Here is a 15,468-nt window from a genome sequence, read left to right as displayed (position 1 = left end):
TTAAATATTTTAAATTAAGATAAAGGGATTTAATGCCATAAAAATAAATAAATTAATTAAACAATTAATTAATTAATAAATGATGATGTCATTAGGGACTTTTTCAAAAAATAAAAATACTTTATTTTCTAAAGAACTTTTAGGTGTCTACATTTTGCCTCTCTTTGACATAGTGTTGAAACAACACTATTTCAAAGAAGTTAAGATATAAATGACATGGAGATGACTTTATGGAGCAACACAGTTGCCCTAGTCTCAGGTAGAAGAGAGAGAATGGAGTGCATGATGGCCCCTCAAGAAGGTGGTGGGGAGAGAAAATGAGGCTCGATGATTTCTTGAAAAATACAAGAATTTGAGATTAGCAAGGAGAATCAGATTGGCAAAGAGAAGAGGTTGAATTAGCTGAAACTCTCACTACGGGAGAATGAGAAAGGGAGAATCAGAGGCACAAGAGTAAATAAGCTTAAGACTTTAGGGGAGATGGAGGATGAGGGAGCGAAGTGCCATAAAAAAGAATCCATGATAAGGGAAGGGATGATGGGATGAGATAAATCTGAGGCAACAAGATTTCAAAGAGTCAGATTGATGGAAGATGGGTGTCAGAGATCCCTAGGACTAGGACTGTGGATCTTGAAAGATGAGGCTTGGTGGATTGATTTGATGGGTGGATCCCTAAGACTAGGATTGTTGATCCCTAAAGCTAAGAGTGATGATTGATTCTGAGAAATATGGTTGCACAAGCTTGGGTAGGAGAGACAGATGCAAGATATGGATGGGGGATAATGGAGATGAAGGGAATTCATTGAAGCTTTTTGAGTGGGGGGATACTTCAAAGAGAAGTACCACCATGTAGTTGAGCACTAGATTTGCTATAGGACTATTGGTTAATTTCCAAGGTTACCAAGAACATCAAGGCTGTGTCACCAACCATCCAGAGGACTGATGGACTGACTCGAAACAAACACACAAGGATTGCCCTAGCATCACACATGAAACTCGAAGGAAACAGTGTGGAACCAACACTGGGTAACCCACAAGCAAAAAAGAAACAAATGAAAGACTTGATCAAAATTGTACACTCAGAGTGCCCCATTTGTAGTAGACCATGATATGGAAGATCATGACAACCTTGAGGAGGGAACAAAAGATTGCTTGGAAAAGATACTTCAAGACCCAAAAGGGAAGATTCCAAATCAAAAGAAAGCAAAAATCCAAAAGAGAACCATTTGCCAATGAGATGGGTAGGATGAGGTACTAACAGACCAAGATTAGAATGACGAAAGCTATATCCTGCAAGGATCTATCAGAGAGCACCTAAGCTAGACGATTTGGATGAGTGATGCGTCTAACAAGCTAAACTAAGAAGGATAACACTTTGGTGAAAGGAGATCTAGCTAAAGGATGCATTGGAATAGCTAACCAAGATTTGTGTGATGTGTGTAAGATGTTGATCAAGGATGAATTGACACGAAAGCTAGATAGATACAATGGTACTAGGCTAAAGAGGATGTACAAGCTGATGGACCAAGATATGGTACAAATGTACAAGTTGTTTTGGACAAGATTGGATATACAAGCTATGATACAAGGTATGATACAAGTGTTGGATACAAGATTATTTACAAGCTGTATAGGAGCTTTGTATGATAAGATAGCGAGATGGCTCAAGTTGGTGCAAGATGCAGAAGCTAAGGATGAGGTGATAGCAGAAGATATGGATTTGGTAGGATGCATTCAATGATGATGATAGATGTGTAACCAAGGATGGGGACAATGCTAAGGTTGGTGGTAGCTAAGCTGATAGATGGCACTAGAGTGAATGGCTAATGAGAGGATGACATTGGATTTGCATGAGGATAGCCTAGAGCGAGATACCAATGACAAGGGAGGATGGAAAAGAAAAGATCTCCAAGGAATACAGTGCCCCCAGTCAAAAGATGACATGCGGAAGGAGGTCTTATGATGGATGTGATAGGATTGAAGCTAGGATGGAAAAGCTGAAGATGCTAGGGAGATGGATGATAGGTGGGATGATGGGGTGATATCGCTAAAAGTTGGAGGATGAAATATAGGTGGATAAATTGGAAGATGGAGCTAGATGGCAAGATGTGACCAAAAGCATGAGGATGATAGGCTAAGCTAGGGATGGTTGGATTACGCATGACACTTGCTTGCCAAGTTTTCATCATGGTACTTGTCCAAGGTGCTTGAATTGCCAAGTTTTCACCAGTGGACACTTTTTTTTCTTTTTTTTTGACCTTTTGACTTTGGACTTAGCTAGAATGATTTTTGCTTTCTTCAATTGTTTTTGGCTTTTTTGGGATTTTTCACTGGTTGTTGGAATGTTCAGTTTTGTTGCTAGCTGTTGGTACACCGGATGTGTGATTTATGCAATAGAACGGATTAGATGGGATTGATGGTAGGAGATGGAGGGATGAAAGGGCTAGAAAGGAGCATGAGATGGGGATGCTTGCAGGATCAACATTGGCACATGTTGGGATAGGTGTGAAAAGAGCATATGGGGGATAGATGGTAGATGCGGGCTTGATGGAGGATTTGTGGAAGTGTGCTTGGGGATATAGGCACCCAAGATGGAGTTAGGAGATGGGGGACACGAATCACTGGATGGGAGATTAGAAATGGTGGATGCCATTATGCATTGGGTTTCAACTTTTTTCTTCTAGATCTACATGGTTTTGGATTTTCTTTTCATAGGCTTTTGCATTATTTTGAATTCTTTGATTGGATTTTTCCTTTTTGGAGTATGTCTTTTAGAATAGACATATGATTGCCTAGGATGTGGATTTTTAGCTTTATGCATTTTGAAGTTGGCATTCACATTGTTGTGGTAAGCTTCGAGAAGATGGTTAGGAGAAGCTTTGTGAGATGGAGAGGATATGGAAGAGGATGTAGGGGGATGATGATGGATGATGTGCACTGATATGTGCCTTTGTTGATCTTACATAGAAATGGAGGGAATAGGATTTTTATGATGGCTGATAGGAGGATGGAGGATGGTAGATTTTGGGACATGGGGACCCAAAATGGATTTAGCAGATGAAGGGAGGATATGGTAGGTTGTTTTGGGTTGCAAAGATGGTGGAGGGGGATGGCATAAGATTTCTTGAAGGAGTGATGGGAGGCTAGCATGGTGGGCCTAGAGATAGGCTTGGTTTGGGGATGGGATGTACCAACACTTTTAAATGGTGATCCTTTGGATACATATCCAAGACCATGAAATCCTAGATTCTTTTGTGCAATAATAGGCTTTCTGATTCCTTTCTCTTGTGGTCCTAAACCTTGACCTTGATAATGCCATCGATTGACCATTTGAACGAGCTAAGAAAACTTTTTGCTTGTAGAAAATGGTAGAAGTTCTTTATTCGATGTACTGCAATAGGGAGATACTGTTCTTAATTCTTCTTCTGAGAGGGGGCCACAATGGATGAATGTAAGTGAACCAAGAGGGTAGATTATAGATGGTGGAATAGCTTGGATAGGTGGTAAGATGGAAGCATGGAGTGAAGGAGATGGTAGGATAGGATCTTGATTTAGCTGATGGGATGAAAAGATATTCTGCAATAGAGGAGGTATGGTTTGAGGTTTTGGAGATGGAGGGGATGGTGACTGCACTATGGATGGAAGAAATGGTATGATGATATCTTCATTTATGCTTTGGGGGATGTAAACATGCTTTTGGGTAGGATCTTGATAGGATTGGATTGGAGTGGATGGTGCGATAGGAGGTGAAGGGATGGATTCTTCAAAGGCAGTGGATGGATAGATGGGAGATCCAATAGTGGAGATGGGTGAGTAGAAGATGGATGCATAAGGATCATTACGTGAGATTTGGGAAATGCTTGGAGGTGATGTGGATAGGATTTGGAGGGATTTGATAGGTGGTGGGATTTTGATTCTTGCGGGAAGTGGAAGGATTTTAAGCAATTTGATGGATGGTATGGGGATGATAGCTATGGGAGATGGAGGTGATATTATAGATGGGGAAGCTTCATAACTGACTACTTCACATGGTTGGATTAGATGACATGGCTTATTGACTGTTGCAGGTAGCTTTTCTTGTATTTCTTCTAGGAGATTCCTAGGAGACTCGTGTGTTAGAGGTGGAGGTGGTGGATTGATAGGAATAGCTGGTGTGATGGGGGTGGAAGATTGGAAGCTTGGTTGATTGGGTGATGGAGGAGAAGCTGGGATATGAGATGGCATGACTATATAGTTTGGAGGAATGCTTGGATTTTGGGGGATAGTTGGTGGAAGGCATCTAAGGCTCTCAAGATACCCGTCATAGTCAACAAGATTTTCATCATCATTGGAATAAGATGTAGCAGGAGAAAGGACAATGTGACCAAACTCATCATGATAGGGTTGGGATTTCATGTTTTGATGATGAGTTTGATGGGGATGGGGTCTTGCATATGGATGAACATGGAAGTTCATGGTTGGATTTGGATTAAGCACAAATTTTGGATTGGTTGATGAAAGATTTCCTAGGGAGAGTCAAATCTGCATGACATACTTAAGGAGGATTGGCTGGAGATTTTTGGCTTTCCTGTGGATGGAAGACTTCAAGGGTATGTTGTCAAAAAGTGAGAGTTTTGCTTTCCTATGTGCAAGATTGGTGGTTTTTGGTGTCAACTTGAGGATAGACAAATGATCCTATGGGCATGACACAAGATTGACCACTTGTGGATCCCAACCTTTAGCTTAAGGTGATGAGGGATGACAAGTGACAAGGCTAGATTACCCTAGACAAAGCTCTGTCAAAGGTATAACCTTGGGGAGATTGAGGGATTTGGATAGATTGATTGGATAGCAAACTCTGGCAGAGTAACAACAATTCCTTAAAGGCTTGGGTGATTTTGGATTGGGTTGCTAGTTGGCTAGGGGGATGATTTGGATGGAATTTTGATTTGGGATTGTTCTAAAGCAAAGAACTAGATAGATTTGGTTGCGACGAGGGAGCTTGGATGATTTTCTGATGAGGTAGTGACTACGGTAAGTATGCCTTGAGCTGGGAGATTTTTGCTTTTCTGTGATTTTGACAAAAGTTGGCAAACATTCATTCAAAAGCTATGAACAAACAAATAGAAAAAATTTTGGAGCAAGCACGTCAAACACACCAACATCCTAGGAAGCTTTCTACAAGGATGAAATTTGGTTTAGCTAGGGAGTCCTCGATATATACAAGGTACGTGAGGCCCAAATTCATAGATGAAACCAAAAAGATGTCACACAGCCGAGAGGAGTGGTAACCCACTTCTCTTCTTTCACTTCTCAAGGGTATAAAGTTCCTTGAGGCTTAGCCCGAGAGACAAAATTTTGATCCCAAGAGAGGTGTCTTTGGATTCACCTCCTGATCTTTATACTCCATCGGAATGCTGGAGTTGAGGTCATCCCAAGGGGTGATGAAATCATTGAGTAGGCCTCCTAAAACTTAAACAAGATTTTGGATCCTAATCTTATGCACCCAAGATGGCCTCGAAAGACGACAAGGGGAGAGAAGACTTGGATGATCTTGGGCTAAAAGATAGAGTTCTTTTCCAACTGACGCTTAATTTTTCTGATCTCGACATTTTGAAAACACGTGTGATTAAGATGCAAAGGTTTAATTCCAATTTGAAATGCGCCAACAATAGAGAAGTGATCAAAGAATGAATACACAAAGAAGAGTTAGGGTCAACAAGAAAGTAAACCCATGTGCCTAGAGGCCCTCCACGTCAAGTATCAATTAATTTCCTTTAAGGCATTCAAGAGTTTGTGTTTGTTCATTTTAAGGCCAAAACAAAGATGTGTGTAAAGCTCAATTTCAAGCACATTCCTAGAGGCCCTCCACATCAAGATTTGTTCAATTTTTATGTCCAAATCAAGTGTTAGCAAGACTAATGTGCATTCAAAAAATTTTCTATTTAGAAAAACCAATAAAAACTCAAGTGAGTGGAGTTTGATTTTTGTGGAGATTTAACACCTTCTTAGGTAGACCCATCCTCATATATGGCATTGATATTGCAACCAATGGTTAGAATGATGGGTGATTAAAAAGGGTGAGTCCAACAACAAACTCACTCAAAGTGTCTTTATTTGTTTTTATAACTTAGAAAGTTTTTAAAATGTGGATTCTTTTTATGCCCCAAAAGATGAAGTGTGATGTATGATAATGATTATTTGATCTGTGGCATTCAAGATTGGATTTGTTATGCATTCTAATGAAAAAAAAAAAACTTGATTTTAATCCATGGCACTCAAGAGTGATTTTAGCAACATGCATTCTAAGACAAGTGTTTAAACATTCAAGTTCTTTCCTTCAAGCATTCAAGATTGAGATTTTGCGTGTTGTTTTAAGAACTTTGAAGTGCTTTGTTTTAACCTTAGATCATTCAAGATTGAGTTTGTTTGAACTGAAACTTAAAGAGGAAGGAATAGGGATGCTTTTCTTTCCAATTTAGATCATTCAAGATTTTTTTTTACTCAAAGAAAATGACTCTTTGGACTTTGGTTTTCATTCAAGATTTTGTGTTTTAGTTTGCATGTTTTAAACCCAAAAATGATATTCCTAAATTGTTTTGATGCATGAGAAACCTAGGAAACATTCAAGATTTCGCAACAAGATATTTGTTTGGAACAAATAACAAAGCTTTTAGGACAATTTTGGCAACCATTTAGGACTCTTAGTTTTCATGAGATTTTAAAAGAACTTTAAAATATTTGTAAATGAAGTTCATTTTATCCCTGATTGATGCTTTGAGTTTGATTTAGAATTTTGTGTGCACTTAGTATTGATTTTGAACCTTTGGAAACGAAAACTTGAAGTTCTTTTTAAGTTTCCAAAAATGAAGTGTTCCTAACTTTGCATGAATGCATCTAAAACCTTGATGTTGCAAGGATGCAAATGATTAGATTGATTTAGTTTTGTTTGTTAAAAGATTTTTTTGAAATTTTTTAGTTTTTTAATTGATTTAAGTATGATTTGGCGGTTCATTTTAAGCACTAAAACAAGGTGTATATGATTTTGCTCCCTTAAAAAAAATAAAAATTGGCCAAGATCCCACAAGAAGAAGAAGAAGAACTAGACAGAATAGAAGAAGAATATAGACAAGAAGAGGAAGAAGAATTCCAAGTGCTCCATCCACCTATAAGCTTGAGAAATCTGAAAACACTCTAAATCTCATCAGAATGTTTGCAAAGAACTCTTGCTTCATCTTTTTCTTACTTCTTTGGACCTAAAAAACCTAATTAAATGTCCCACCAGGCGTGCCAAAACGTATACGAGGATTAGTAATGCAAAGAACACTAAATATCAAATCAAAAGTATTCACAAAACTAAATAAATGTAACTACAAGATAGACTAATATGAGCTCTCAATTGAGAATATGAGCCATTAATGGGCTCTCTCAATGAGAAGCTCTCTTGTTGAGTAGCTTTGTCTAATTAGATAGGATGTATGCTCGATTCTCCAAAGGCTTCAATGGTGTTCTTGATGGATTTTTAGCTTGGGTAAATGGATTTGATGCAAAATGGCTTCTCAAAAATGGCATTATGACTTTACTTCATGATCAAAATGACATTACTTTGTTACTATGGGCGATTGTGTTAAAATGGCTTGGTAGAGGATTCTTTAAATAGGCAAAGGGCTTGAGGGATCAAGGGCTAGGATGCAAGGATGGGAGAAAGCTTATGGAAGGTTTAGATTGAATGAAAGGAGAGCACATGGATTGTGCTTCTTTACAGCCAATCAAGGAGTGACACATGTCACAGGGTCAATGGTTAGAGCAAGAGGGGTTGAGGGGTCAACAAAGGAGGCTCAAAGCTCATAAAGACCGTCATAATGGCTTGTAAGAGCAATGAATGGGCTGTTAAGAGTCATTTATGGCTTTTTAGGCTTCATAAAATTTTATGTTTGCGATATTTGTGAGAGAGTTGAGATATTTTGACTTGGGTTGGATTAAGAAAGTCTTAAGCTTGACTTAGGAATATGCAAATGATTAAGGCTTGGATTAGGCTTCGGTTAAGATAAGATTAGGCTTGTTAGAGATGGGCAAGTGGATGGCATTTAATGAGGGTGGGTGAAGGAGGAGATATTTGTTGGCTTTGGCTTGGGTTAGCAAGTCTTAACCCATGTTTAGGGAATGTGACAAGGTTAAGAGGGGGGATTAGGATTAGGGTCAAAGATAAGGATTGACATCTTTTAGAAGAGTCTAGGCTTTAGATGAGTATGAAGACTTTCTAGAAGAGTCCAGAACTTCCTAAGATGAGGATAAATAAAGTTTTTAGGAAATAAATAAAGTTTTATTTATTTCAAGGGTTTGGGTTGAGGAGATATTTATTAAAATATTTTTAATAAACATGAGGATTAATATTTAATCTTAATTAAATATTTTGAGTTGGGATTAGGGGTAGGAAATGATGGGATTAGCCTTTAATCGAAATTAAAGAAGGATTAGAAGATTTTGAAAGAGGTTAGTCGTCTTAAAGAAATTGGCCAAGTTTAAGGCAAAAAATAAATAAATTATTTATTTTGAGATTTTTGGTCAACTTATTAATTAAATAATTAATAAATAAGGAAATAATGTTTAAATAAGATTTAAACATTTTTGGGAGGGATTCTTTAATTAAATATTTTTAATTAAGATAAAGGGATTTAATGGCATAAAAATAAATAAATAAATAAAATAATTAATTAATTAATAAATGATGATGTCATCAGGGACTTTTTCAAAAAATAAAAATACTTTATTTTCTAAAGAATTTTTAGGTGTCTAAATATGCTAGTTTAGATTTTCTTCTTGCTTATTTTACTTATTTTTCATCCTACATGCATTAATGGAGAGTCTTTCCATCATACTAGCATTAAGAGCTTTTTCATCTTAAGCATTCAATATCTATTTTCTATCTTTGCATGCAAGTTAAATCATATAGCTTAATTAGAAGAATTTGTAATCTTCCATCTACACTAGTTTAGATTATCTTCTTTTTAATGATTTATTAGTTTTTAATTATGCATGCATCAATGAAGTTCTTTAGATAGTTATAAACTCATTGCATGCTACCTATTTAAAGTTTTCATATCATAATGCACCTAGCAAAAGTCATGCTTGCTTTATGTGAGAGCTAATTATTTATATTAGACATGATTCCACTCACATGTTTGTTAGGTTAAGTAATATCTTGAAATTACACTATTAATATATATTTGTGTGTTTGATTCAAATATTTAGACTAGTTAGAACTTCTAATTAATAACTAGTATAATTTAAAAAATTTAAAACTAATTTCTATTGATTATATAATTTAATAATTAAAATATATTTAATACTATTTTTAGATTACAATTGAAAATAGAATTACTTATAAAGCTACAAATATTTAAGAAATATAATTAAATTATAATTTAAATAAAAGTTATCTATAAAATAATTATAATAACATGACTTTATAATTAGAATGAGATTTAACTTTAATATTAAAATTAAAAATAACTAGATAAATTTGTTCAACCCATTTTTATCATGAAGATTTCATTCAATCTATCTAGATGATTTTTCCAAATGGCGGCATCCTAAATTTCTCAAACTACATAAATGCGCCGATCTTTCTTAGTTGTTTACGCAGCTAGGGTTTCGATGACAAAAGTTTCACTCTGTGAAATGGAAAATTAGAATTGCAATGTTCATCATGATAATGATCGATCAAGAGCTTTGAAAATATTATTGATGATCCATGAATAAGAATAATAAAAATACGCTCAAAGATGTCGCTCCCAAATAAAGGGCCTGCAATATCGAGACATAGGTAAGACACTAAATCTTTTGCAAATATGATTTCCATATTCAGAAAATATATTAATGATCTTTTGCAAATCTTTTTAGGTCAAATAGGTTGAAGTTTGCACAGGATGACATCTGTGAAACATGATATGTAAATACTTTTTAGGTCAATCATCAAACTGCTTGAATGAAAGCCTTCATTGCAGGATACACAGATCTGCTTGACAAAACATCTTCATTGCAGGATACAAAGAGATCTGCTAGAATGAACACCTTCATTGCAGGATATACAGAGATCTGCTTGACTAAATTCCTTCATTGCAGGATACACATAGATCTACTCGATTGAATACCGTCATTACAGGATACACAGAGATTTTCTTGAATGAAGGCCTTCATTGCAGGACACACAGAGATCTACTTGTTTCAAAGGAATATTAGAGATTTAAAATTAGTATAATGAGTATTTTTAAGAATAAATGATAGTGATAGAAAATGCAATTCAAATGTTTGAAATTTTTCTTTAAAAATGCATGGCACATATCAGCTCCTTTGGTAACTTTCTTTTCAATCCACACCATATAATGATTGACCATGAACATAGGAAACTCCATCACAACCGTATATGAGCTTTTATGATTGTAATGGAATCTGAAATGACAACCACCACAATGATGGAATAGGTTGAAGTATTTGACTAGAAGCCACAAATAGATCATTTCAAGGAATTATATCAAACTCGTTACAATAACTCACCAAAGAATATTTGTTTTGCACATTTATCAGGTTTTATACTTTGAAATGTCACTAGAATAGCGCATGAAATGTGGAGTCTAGACATGGTGTTTGAACCATTTTACTAAATGATTCAAAAATAATGCCTAATAGAACATAATGTTAAAATTACACAAGATGAGTATATTAGAAAAGCTTGTTTGTCTGCAAATTGTGCAAGCACATAAATGATAGCAAAATGTTTGACATAATGCCTATAAAGAAATGTCATATTATAGAATATGATGATCGTATGCTTCAAAAATAGGGGTGAATAATAGTTTAAAATTTTTTCTAGAGGGATGTCTATGTCATGGATTATAGGAAACGTGTAAGATGGGTTGGTTGAGCAATGTCTGTTTTAGATAATTTTGAAGTAATGCACTCGGTTGTTGTCCTATCTATGTGAAGTTTGTGAGATTTAGAATAGAGTATCAACATCTATTAAAACTTATAGGATCATAAATTTGATAGAACATATTAAAGAGATATCCTCTTCGAATGCAATGATTTTATAAAATGAATTTGGTCAGAATTTGTAGAAACTTTTGAACAAGTAAACTTTATAAACATAAAGCCATTTTGGAAGCATCTAACGATGTGTCTGAACCAAATTGGAAGCTTTGTAACACCATGTCTACCATAACTGATTCATATGAAATATCCAATTGTAAAATAATTTCTTAGATGTCTTGATCTAGAAATATCTTGTTGCCTTCATTTGTCAAGCTAATCTTTGCAAATAGGGTAAGAATACTTTGTAGGCTAATCACCATCTACACAAAATGCTCACCTTTTGCTCTAATTGCATTTATTGTTGCAATTTCTAGGCAGAGAAACTTGATTATAGATACAATTTTTTTCCTCTCATAAGACCCTCTTCCTTTCCGCAACTATAAAATTCTTTGTAGCCAGATGATGAATCAATTTTTCCTATTTTAACTACAGATTGTGTCCAAATATTTTTTCCTTATTAAGGTTGGTGGTTTACTGGTAGGATCTGATATGTCTAGTTTTTTATTGTTGATTGGTATTTAAATTAAGCTTTGACAAGATCTGTTGGTATCTCATTTTTTTTAGTTTTGTAATTGAACATATGCTAAATTCATCTTTTATTTCTCTAGCAGCTTCCTATCAAACACCAAGCTACAATGTGCCATCTGGTTTAGTTTTCCCAATAGATGATGTTTCGAATAACATAAATATAAGTAACCATATGCAAGTGCATGTGCAAAGGATTTTGTTTATGTTTTTTCTTGTATTCTCTTATCATCTATATCCTGTCGATATTTTTTTGGCAGACTAATTTTAGAAGAAGATGGAAGTAGATATTTGAATAGTTTGGTGATATTTGTTTGCAAACTATATACGAACATTTTAGAAGAATGTTTGAACTAGATATTTGGACAGTTTGGTGAGCTTATCTATGTCAAAATACTGGTTGTAAAGGGATGTGGATTTGTGTAGTTTGGTAATAGGTACAACTACTATTTGATCATGGTGCATCTACTAACTAGTGTATAGTACATGCACATCTCTAACATTCTTTTTAATTTTTCTAAAGAAGATTTTTAAAGGGTATATTATATTGTTATTGGTCAAAAAATTATTCGTCTATGTTGGGGTTGTAATCTTACAACCAAACATGTTGGAAAAAAATCATAAGTCTAATTATCAATTTGAAATATGCCATTGTTCCTCTTCAACAACATTTACAAATGTTCATTGACTCTTTTTTTTGTAGTCAGAGTCAGGCACAAACAGATCCAAATCAATTGAAAGAAACTTACTATGGTAACAGTCAAGTATATAAAGCTTATGGTAATTCTTAACCACCTCAAGATCCATCAATGTATGGTTATGGGGCTTATCCTACAATTGGGGTTTATCAATAGGTAAAGCATAGCCATTGCCTACTAGACTTTATTAGTCCATTATTTTCTTCTGTTATAGTTTTTTTTTTTTTTCAATTTATCATAAATATATTATGTTGGTTGTTATTAAATTTATTAATTGGCACCACTTTCCATATTACCGGAACTATTAGCATAGATCCTTAATAAAATATTATTTTCAGGTGTCTTGTTTTTGTGAAATTCTTGTTTTCTATTCCAATTGTAGACTGAGGTTTAAGAAATGATAGTAGCGGGTGCAATGAACACTATCTAACAGCCACCTAAGCATAAGGAAGAGGAAATATTTGACTTGTTGGCATCTCCAAATGTTGAGAATGGAGTATTCCAATTAATTGTGCTTCGTAGTTTTTAACAAATGTGATTTTTCAATGGGGTTTGATGTTTTATATTTAATGCAAAGGGTCTTTAGATCATATTGTCTATGTTGATAGAGATTTAATGCAACATAAATTTCTCTACACAAGGCTTCACTAGCTGGGTGACACTTTCTCTCTTGACCATCAACCAATTTTTAGGAGATGGTTGGGTTGTCAATAGTTGATTTCAAGTTTGTAATCATATGCACCCTTGAGACTCTTATCATTGCATTCTTCAACTTTCATCTACTTGGGCTATTAAATACCTTCCTCCCACATGTTACCATAATATCATTTCCCTTCTAAATACATTAAAGATGGAGAAGTATTGAATTCAGACATGATATTCCCCATTCTGGACTGTGCTAAGACAATAGAACTAGTTTTTTCTTTGTCAAATCCTTGTGTAAAGATATCTACAAAAAATAAGGTATAAGTCTAGCAAAATAAATTAGGCTTATTTTAGTCCAAGGCAAGAAGAATTATCAATATTGATGAAATTTATTGTTGTGCTGAAAGTTCTTTTGAAATGGTGTACCTTACTAAATCTAATTGATACCAATGCAATCATAGCCACACTTCAAACATATAATTATTTTAAAATAAGAAGAAGAATGAAAATAAGAATAAATAAGAGATATTTAATAACATAAATCAATGATTAAACAAGATAAGAATTAATAAACTTAGTTTATATAAAAGGATTTGTGACCCAATCGTAGTGGTGACCCTTTTGTACTCACTAACAACATAGAAAAGCACAATGATCAACCTATCATACACAATCTTTAGATTAAGGAGGATTATTGAATAACAAAGACAATGACGAGATACCAGGTAGATAAAGTCAAAATAAAAGAGAACACACTAACATTCAGATAAAACATCAAACTCAATACTCATGAAATAATGGGCTTGATATCTCCAAGGATTATCTAGACATAAAAAATATACAAACAGAATGACATTTTCTATGATTGGGGAAGAAGACAAAAAAAATGAATATATACTCAATTACAATATTAGGACAGGACAATTATAAACCACTAATGAAAAATATTATTAATGAATGGAGTGTGATGTAGACATCATCATAATCATTGAAAGATGATAATGTGGATAATGTTAGTGTTGGAAAAGACATCATGAGGAAATATCAAGAACTTGAGAAAGTTTGAACATTCACTTGATGACTGGTGACACTACTTTAAAGGTTTGATCCATGGCAACCAAAACAAAAGTAAACATCTTGTAGATCCATAGTGAGGGCATGAGCTTATAGTGAAATTCTTATAGCGAGTCAATTGAGTAGAAATTTCTTTGAGTTTAGTCAAGGCAAAAAAAAACTAAACATTGCATTAAATGTCACCATCTTTAATCCTTGATAAATATAGTTGTTTGCAATCTAAGACTTATCATGCACTACATTGGATATTTTGCTAATTAATTACAATCATTTACGTAAGATTGATAAAATAAGGACACTAAAAATTAATTGGGACAGATTACAAAAGTCCAAAGAGTAATACATCTCAAATTATACTGATAAATTGATAAATACAGCTCAAATTATATTGATAAAAAAACAAGCAATGTCTAAGTTATTGTTAGCATCACTTTGCCACTAAATAAAATCTATATTATTTAATGAAATTGAATGAAACCAACTAAACTTTCTATCATTATCATTTTTTTAGAAAGTTTTATCTTGATCAAACAACTCGTCACTCTTTGAAAATGTCAATTTTCATATAAACCACTTCTCAAAGGAGATGGAAAAATAGACTTCAACTCATTTTTCTTTTAAATTGAAAAACACTTTTAAAAACTAGATAGAAAATGGTAAAACTAAATAGTTTACATCATCATGAAATTTGATTTTCAAATGCATATTTTTACAAAACTGTAAAGAATTTGATGATGATGTAAACTAGTGATTTTTACCATTTTCTATCTAGTTTTTTTTTTTCAATGTTGAATCCTGATCCCCTTTGTAACCTACCAGCACCATATGCCTCATATGACATGGCATTTTCTTATCTCTTGATTTAGTCATGCATAAATGCTTGCTCCAAATCCCAACCAGGAACTAGAAGAATTCTACTCCTTTGCACTAAATCTGTTTCCTCCACAAGAGTCATTACCTCACTCTTAAGATCATAAGCCTAAAGTTTATCAATCAACTCTTGCTTCTCCTCATCTGACTCCCCTGGTTTCATCTTCAAAAATAAATCACTTTGTTTTATCTTGTAGAGAAAGCTCTTGAACTTAGTATGCTTTATAAATTTATCATCCTTAATTAATGGTTGAGCTTGGATGATTCTATCATCCAGTATTCCTACTGCCAGCTCCAAATTAGTTAGAGTATTCTCTATTACATTGACTTTATCCTGTATATAGTTTTTCCCAAGGTCAGAAAAGTAATGACTCTTAGTAGGAGTGATTTCTAAAGTTCTTTGTTTCACTTTCTCTAGAATGTGCACAACCTTCTTCCTTTTTCCATATTTTGTGACCCATGATGCCTCAGCAGGCCTCTCTGGTAGTGTGGACCATAGATCCTGCAAAAAAAAAGCCCAAGCTAATGGATGTGCAGAGCATAGATCAGGGCAATATGATAGTATGGACTTTACAAGGTGCCTCAG

The 15,468-nt window shown here is 34.4% G+C and overlaps 1 pseudogene; it reads left to right on the top strand.

Moving 5' to 3' along the window:
- The window catches only part of LOC149557577 (origin of replication complex subunit 6-like), a 60,463-nt pseudogene extending 50,242 nt beyond the window's left edge, over positions 1-10,221 (top strand).
- Positions 10,222-15,468: the final 5,247 nt, after the last annotated feature.

This window comes from Cupressus sempervirens, chromosome 5 (assembly GCF_028749045.1).
Source record: "Cupressus sempervirens isolate cs-2001-9-10 chromosome 5, ASM2874904v1, whole genome shotgun sequence".
Lineage (NCBI taxonomy): Eukaryota > Viridiplantae > Streptophyta > Pinopsida > Cupressales > Cupressaceae > Cupressus > Cupressus sempervirens.
The sequence above is the reverse complement of the archived record's forward strand: the minus strand, read 5'-3'. Positions and strand labels throughout refer to the sequence as shown.